Here is a 6,953-nt window from a genome sequence, read left to right on the forward strand (position 1 = left end):
GCTTTTTTGTGTCCAAACTAATTTTTCATAAGAGTCTTATGAAATTCTTTCAATATTCATACGAAGTTCTTATGATAAATAGAAGAAGCGGCATTGTGAAAAAATAATGAACACATTCATTCCATCAGTCATTTTCTCGTCGTCGTACCCAGCACTAACCAGTTGTGGAGCCATTAGTTTTTCCTATAGTTTTCCTTCAATGTTAAATGTTATTGTTATCGCCGGAATGGTAAGTTTGATTGGATGTTTTTGGTGTGAACGTAGTAAAGTACATTTTTTGTTCACTTTTCAGCAAGCTGATCGGCAAAAAACTAAAGTCGAAGATTCAGGTATGGCAAAAAAAACTTTGATGGAGCCGTCTTTTGATGCGCTGCTGATGGTGACCATGAATTATTTTATTCAAACAAATTTGCAAACAATAAAGTGAATGTTTTCAGCATGAAATATCTAGATTTTTTCTTATTAGAAAGTGAATTACTGTTTCCATAAGAATCTCTTATAAAAAGCAACAACCTCTCATTGAGGAGACGTTCATCTTCAGAATTCATTCGCGTCATAAGACAATCTTATAAATTTCATTAATTTTTCTTATGGCGCCACTTCATAAGAGAATCTTATGGCATACATAATAGTATTTTTCTGAGTGTCTTGGTGTGACCCTTGGTTGGTGACCACGATTTGTGTATCACTCAGAAAAATACTATTATACATTCCATAAGATTCTCTTATGAAGTGGCGCCATAAGAAAAATCAATGAAATTCATAAGATTATCTTATGACGCGAATGAATTCTGCAGATGAACACCTACTTCAATGAGAGGTTGTTGCTTTTCATAAGAGGGTCTTATAAAAACAGGATATGTCACGTTTGATGCAAAAAATTCAAAACAATTGATGATAAAAACTTATTTTATTGTTCGGCTAATTTGTTTGGTACATACATTATGGTCACCATCTGCAGCACATCAATACTCGGTCCACCGGTTCCGGTTTGTTCGGCCGCATACGGTCCTTTGACTTTGGGTTTTTTCCCGTTCTACGTGCTGAAAAGTAAACAAAAAACAAATTAAAGTTTTCAAATATGTTCAACGATCACTAAAAATAAACTTCATTTCAAACTTACCATTTAGAACAATAACATTAATAATTCCACAACTTCGTTTGACGATTGAAAAATGACTGATGGAATCGATGCGTTCATTATTTTCCCTCAATGCCGTTTCTTCTATTTTTCATAAGAACTTCGTATGAAAATTAAAAGAATTTCATAAGACTCTTATGAAAAATTAGTTTGGACGCAAAAAAGGGCTTCATAAGACGTATCTTATGAAAATTATAATAAGAATTTGCCTGACTCAGAAAAATCCTATTATGTATGCCATAAGATTCTCTTATATAGTGGCGCCATAAGAAAAAATAATGAAATTCATAAGATTGTCTTATGATCGAATGAACTCGAGGGATGAACACTGGTGCCAATGAGGGGTTGTTGCTTTTCATAAGATATTCTTATGGGAAAAGGATGTGTCGCATAAAATTAAAATAAATCAAGTTTTTTTTTCATTTAAATTTATTTTCTGCCTTGTTTGTATGAAATAACATCATCGTGATAATCAGCTGCCTTTCAACATCTGGTTCCATCAAAAGTTTTATTGCGCCTCGGACCTTTGACTTCGCCTTTCGCCATACTAACCAATCTGAAAAGTAAATAAACATGAAATGTACCTATTAAGACAAATATTTTCAACAAAAAATAAATTTCAACTAAAACTTACCATTTTGGAAGATCAAAATCACATTGAAGTGTTGAAGGAAAGCAGTAAATTTTAAACTGAGTGAGTGCTTCTGACGACGATAAAGTATATGACTGTGTTGAATGTGTTCATTATTTTTTTCACAATGCGGTATCTTCTATTTTTCATGAGAACTTCGTATGAAATTTAAAAGAATTTCATAAGACTCTTATGAAACACAATTTTACACTCTAAAAAGCGGTTCATAAGAAGCATCTCCTGAAAATAATAATAGAAATTTGCCTGAGTGTACTCCTTCCCGTTGTCCGTTCGAATGGTCTTGATCTTGCAACCCTGTTGTCTTTCGGCCATACTGTGGAAGGACTGGAATGCATGTAGCACCTCGGACTCGTACTTCTTCGCCAAAAAATAGACGAAGATTTTCCTGGATTTATCGTCCACAAACGTGATATAGTATCGATGCTTCCCAATCGAAGGTTCCTCCATCGGCCCGCAAACGTCTGAATGGATCACCTCGAGGACCTCGTTTGCTCGTGAACCGTCTTTGCTGAAAGGTAAACGGGTTTGTTTTTCAAGGGGACAAATCTTGCACGCATCATCATCGTCATCTTGAAATTGGACTCCGGATACCAGGCCATTTCGGAGTTGCTTCAGACTTCTTATGTGTAGATGACCCATTCTGCTATGCCAAATCGATAGAGTTCCACCGGACTAGCAAGCCAAAGATTGATGGGACTTCTGACCATCAAACATGAATAATCCATTCACCTTCGTTCCGGTTGCGAAAAGCTCTCCGTCGGAATTGTTCCCGTTCTCGACAATTTGGCTAACGGACAGTAAGTTTGTCGAGAGACCCGGAGTGAACTGGACATTTCGAACGTTGATTTCACCTGGGCTGAGTCGTGATTTAAGCTTCGCATCTTCGATGGCACAACATCCATCGCTTCTTGAGCAGATTTCGAGCAGATTTTCGTCGTTGGTTAAATGGGATGTGGCCCCTGATTCGAAGTACCGTCGAAAGAACCGTGCCAAACGCGTTGTCCTTTCTGACTCCTTTCCGGTTCCTCTTCGGGCAGTTCCTGGCAATGTGTCCGACCTTCGAACACGCATGGCATCTCGGACCCTTCGGCTCTTCGTTGTGGGACTTCGATTCATGATGACTTCTCGGTTGGGTTTGAGAATTGTGTTGGACCTTCCGGTAGTTCTTGGTAACGAGTGCAGAACCTACCGCCGGATCCTCACATTCTTGAAGCAGCTTGGATTTGATGAGATCACCTTTGATCTCGATGCCGGAGTTTGAAATCGCCATTACCATCGGGCGGTACTCGGAGGGAAGGCCAGCAAGCAGCAATGCTCCAACCTATTCGTCGCTGACGTCGAATCCGATGCCTCTCAGTTGGTGAGACGTTGACATGATTCGCTTAACGCACTCGGTCATCGAACCACAGTTCTCAAGCTTCGTGTTGATCAGGTTTCTGAGCATACCAACCTTGCGTTCCGTGCCGGAGTCTTAAAACGCTCTCTCCAGATTAGACCAGACCTCATGTGCAGTTTTGGCTTCCTGAACGTACACATAATTAATCGGGTCCAAAAGCAGGCTTATCTTCGCCTTTGCCTTGCGACCTTTTCCAGCAGTTACGGTCACCACCTGTTAGCCTTTGGATTCCGGGTAGAAAATATCTTCGGTTCTTCAAACCTTCCTGACTGGGCTCATAAACCTCTTGAAGTATGTGTTTCCGCAGACGTTCAAGATACGTCTTGGAAGATTGAAGTTGTATTTGCGAATGATTGAAAAATTTATGACCTAATGACATTGGAGTATCTCAATTGCTGTGATTGTTTCACCTGAGATCGGCCTACTCCAACAAGAAAGCATGTTAATGCCGATCCGGCATAGAATCTTGTGCCGATAATTCTACCTCCAAGGAAGGCATTATTGGAGTAGAGTCTGATTTGTGGGTGTTGTTATGCTGATGATCTTAAACTATTCTACACCACAAACGGTTAGGACGACATTGATCTACTGTAAAACCAGTTCAATCTGTTCGTCCACTAGTATGACATCAACTGCCTGCCTCTTCAATTTCGAACTTTCCGTTGTTTTCAAAATAGTCATTTATTTGTTTTTGTTGTTCCTAGAAAATAGGATAAAATTTATTATTTCTAACAAATTTTTCCTCTGCTTAAAAGATTTTCATAACAGAATTTCCGTAAAATTTTCTTCTAAATATTTTTTTTACATTTTTTACACAAGTGTTTGTAAAAATATTACATTTTCTTTTAAGAGCTACGAAAATACTTAGTTATTTTTTTATGTTTAAAAAGTTTGAAAAGGCCCAAAAATCATTATGTTTATTTTTCAAAAGAAGCTGAGAGAATAAAAGTGATATAATAGTAAATATGGCTTTAAACTCCTCTGAACTTGAATACTTTCATTCACATATCTGAGGTGTCTGAATTATAAAATGTCTGAAATGTATCTTACTTACTTACTTAATGATCCCGCGCCGATCCTCCGGTACATAGGGCCGTGGTAAAAGACCTTCACTGTTGACGATCCGGAACCAGCGTCTTCACTTGGTCCCAGTCAAGATTCTCGTCGACAGTTCGGATTTCAGCGGCTAGGTTTCTCCGTCACGAATTTCTGGGTCTGCCTCTTCTTCGATGACCTTCTGGATTCCAATCTAGCGCCTCTCTGCAAATCTCGTTTTCATCTCTTCGCAGCGTGTGCCCAATCCATCTCCACTTACGTTCCCGAATCTCGATTTCTAGCGCCTTTTGATGACACCGGCGATGTAGTTCCTGATTCGAGATCCAGTTGCCAGGCCACCAAGCGCGGATGATATTCCGCAGGCAGCGGTTCACAAATACTTGCAGTTTTCGCGTCGTTACCGCATATGTGCACCAAGTTTCGCACCCGTACAGCAATACGGATTTGACGTTTGAGTTGAAGATTCGGATTTTTGTTCGTAAAGAGATCTGGCGTGACCGCCAGATGTTTCGGAGACTCGCAAACGCAAATCGGGCCTTTCTGATCCGTGTTTCGATGTCTTTTCTGGTACCACCATCAGGCGTAATCTGGCTACCAAGATACTGGAAGCACTCCACTTTCTCAACTTGTTGCCCAGCTACTATGAAACTGGAGGGATTTCCTGTGTTGATCTCCATCGACTTGGTCTTTCCGACATTGACTTTGAGACCTGCTGCCTTGGAACTTTCGGTGAGGTCGTCGAGTTTGCTCTGCATGTCCGGTTGTGTTTGGGCGAGCAAAACAATATCGTCTGCCAGGTCAAGATCGTTCAGTTGCTCCATTGTTAAAGGATTCCACGGCAATCCTCGGTTCGGTGCACAGTCAATCGATCCAATCAGAATCTCATCCATTACGATTAGAAAAAGTAGCGGTGATAGAATACATCCTTGTCTCACTCCAGCAGTTACCGGGATTGGTTCGGACAAGACACCGTCGTGCAAGACCTTGCACGAAAATGCCTCATACTGTGCTTCGATGAGATGGACTAGTTTCTCTGGGACCCCTCGTCGCCTTAGAGCCGCCCAGATGTTTTCATGGTTAAGTCGGTCGAATGCTTTTTCGAAATCAACGAACACCAGCAGAAGAGAGTCCTGGAATTCGTTGATTTGTTCCAGTATGATTCGTAGCGTTGTGATGTGGTCCACACATGATCGTCGAGATCGAAATCCAGCTTGTTGCCGTCGGAGTGTAGCGTCGATTTTCTCCTGGATCCTGTTCAGAATCACTTTGCAGAGTACTTTGAGGGTTGTACAGATCAACGTTATGCCTCGCCAGTTACCGCACTCTGTCAGGTCTCCTTTCTTCGGGACCTTTACGAGGATACCCTGCATCCAGTCGGCCGGGAATGTTGCAGTATCCCAGATGTCAGCGAAAAGACGGTGCAACATTTGTGCTGATAGGGCAGGGTCGGCTTTCAGCATTTCAGCAGGGATGCAATCAATCCCAGGTGCTTTGTTGGATTTCATGTTTTTGATTGCCGCTTCTATTTCAGCCAGCGAAGGCGCTTCCGAGTTGACGCCATTTATGCGACTTACTGTTGGCGCTTCGAGCTGCAGATTCTGTTGGCCATCGCTATTCGTGACTCGGAAGAGTTGTTCGAAGTGCTCAGTCCATCGTTTGAGCTGATCTGTTCGATCGGTCAATAACTGACCTGCTCGGTCTTTTAGCGGCATTCTTGCATTAGTCCTTGCACCACTGAGGCGGCGAGAAATGTCATAAAGTAATCGGATATCTCCATTGGCGGCGGCTCTTTCTCCCTCTTCGGCTAGGGAGTTTGTCCAGGCTCTCTTGTCTCGTCTACAAGCTCGTTTAACTGCCTTTTCCAGCTCCGCATATCGTAAGCGGGCGGCTGCTTTGGCTGACCCGGTACATGCCTGCTCAATTCCGACTTTCGCCTTTCTCCGATCATCGACCATCCTCCAAGTTTCATCCGACATCCATTCACTCCTTCTTCCACAAACTTTACCGAGAGTACCATGGCTCGTCGTGATAAAGGCATTCTTGATTCCACACCACTGTTCTTCGACTGTTTCGTCTGTCGGCAGCTCCGAGGCTCGGGATTCTAGCTGTTCAACGTATGCCCTTTTCACCTCTGGATTCTCCAACCGGCGGACGTCGTATCGACACCCGACTTTCTCCTCGCGCCGTTGGACACGTGCAATGAATGTAACAAAACTGTTGATTTTACCAAATATATTTGTGGCTTGAGCGGTGAAAAATATTAAAAGACTGTCGTCTTTTATAACATCATGAGTCATACAACACTTTCGAAACCCTTTGTTGATTTACAGCAAGCAAGGTCTCATGAAAGTTAACAAAAACTTTGAGGATGCACCATTCGATGTGACTTTCTCTATTCAGGAATTGTCCATAACTCGTGGAATGGAATGGTGGAATGTTTCTTAATGACCACCTGGAGGGGAATCAGCGAATTTTGGTAGACGGGTTAAGGCAATAGACTGAGTCGATTTGGGGTCATCTTTGAATTTCTCAAACCCTGGAGTCTTAAAAGCATCGTATTGGTCCAAAACTCATCCATGATTTTTTGTAGAATTTTTAAGTAACGTTTACATGAGTAAATTTGAACTTTTAGGTTTGTATGGGAAAATTGAATATTTTGTACTGAAAAATCAACATCATTTTCGTTTCTTCTGTGAAACCGAGGCAGC

The 6,953-nt window shown here is 41.7% G+C and overlaps 1 protein-coding gene and 1 long non-coding RNA gene across 4 annotated transcripts in view; one reads left to right on the forward strand and one right to left on the reverse strand.

Annotated features, from left to right (window-relative positions):
- The window catches only part of LOC129743622 (ras-related protein Rab6), a 101,094-nt gene that overhangs the window by 2,665 nt on the left and 91,476 nt on the right, over positions 1 to 6,953 (forward strand). The window lies entirely within an intron of this gene.
- LOC129743636 (uncharacterized) lies at positions 1,507 to 1,904 on the reverse strand. The gene is made up of 2 exons (XR_008736632.1): positions 1,776 to 1,904; positions 1,507 to 1,697 (listed from the first exon to the last, which is right to left on the reverse strand). It is a non-coding gene; the product is annotated as an uncharacterized LOC129743636 (long non-coding RNA).

This window comes from Uranotaenia lowii, chromosome 2 (assembly GCF_029784155.1).
Source record: "Uranotaenia lowii strain MFRU-FL chromosome 2, ASM2978415v1, whole genome shotgun sequence".
NCBI classification, from domain to species: domain Eukaryota; kingdom Metazoa; phylum Arthropoda; class Insecta; order Diptera; family Culicidae; genus Uranotaenia; species Uranotaenia lowii.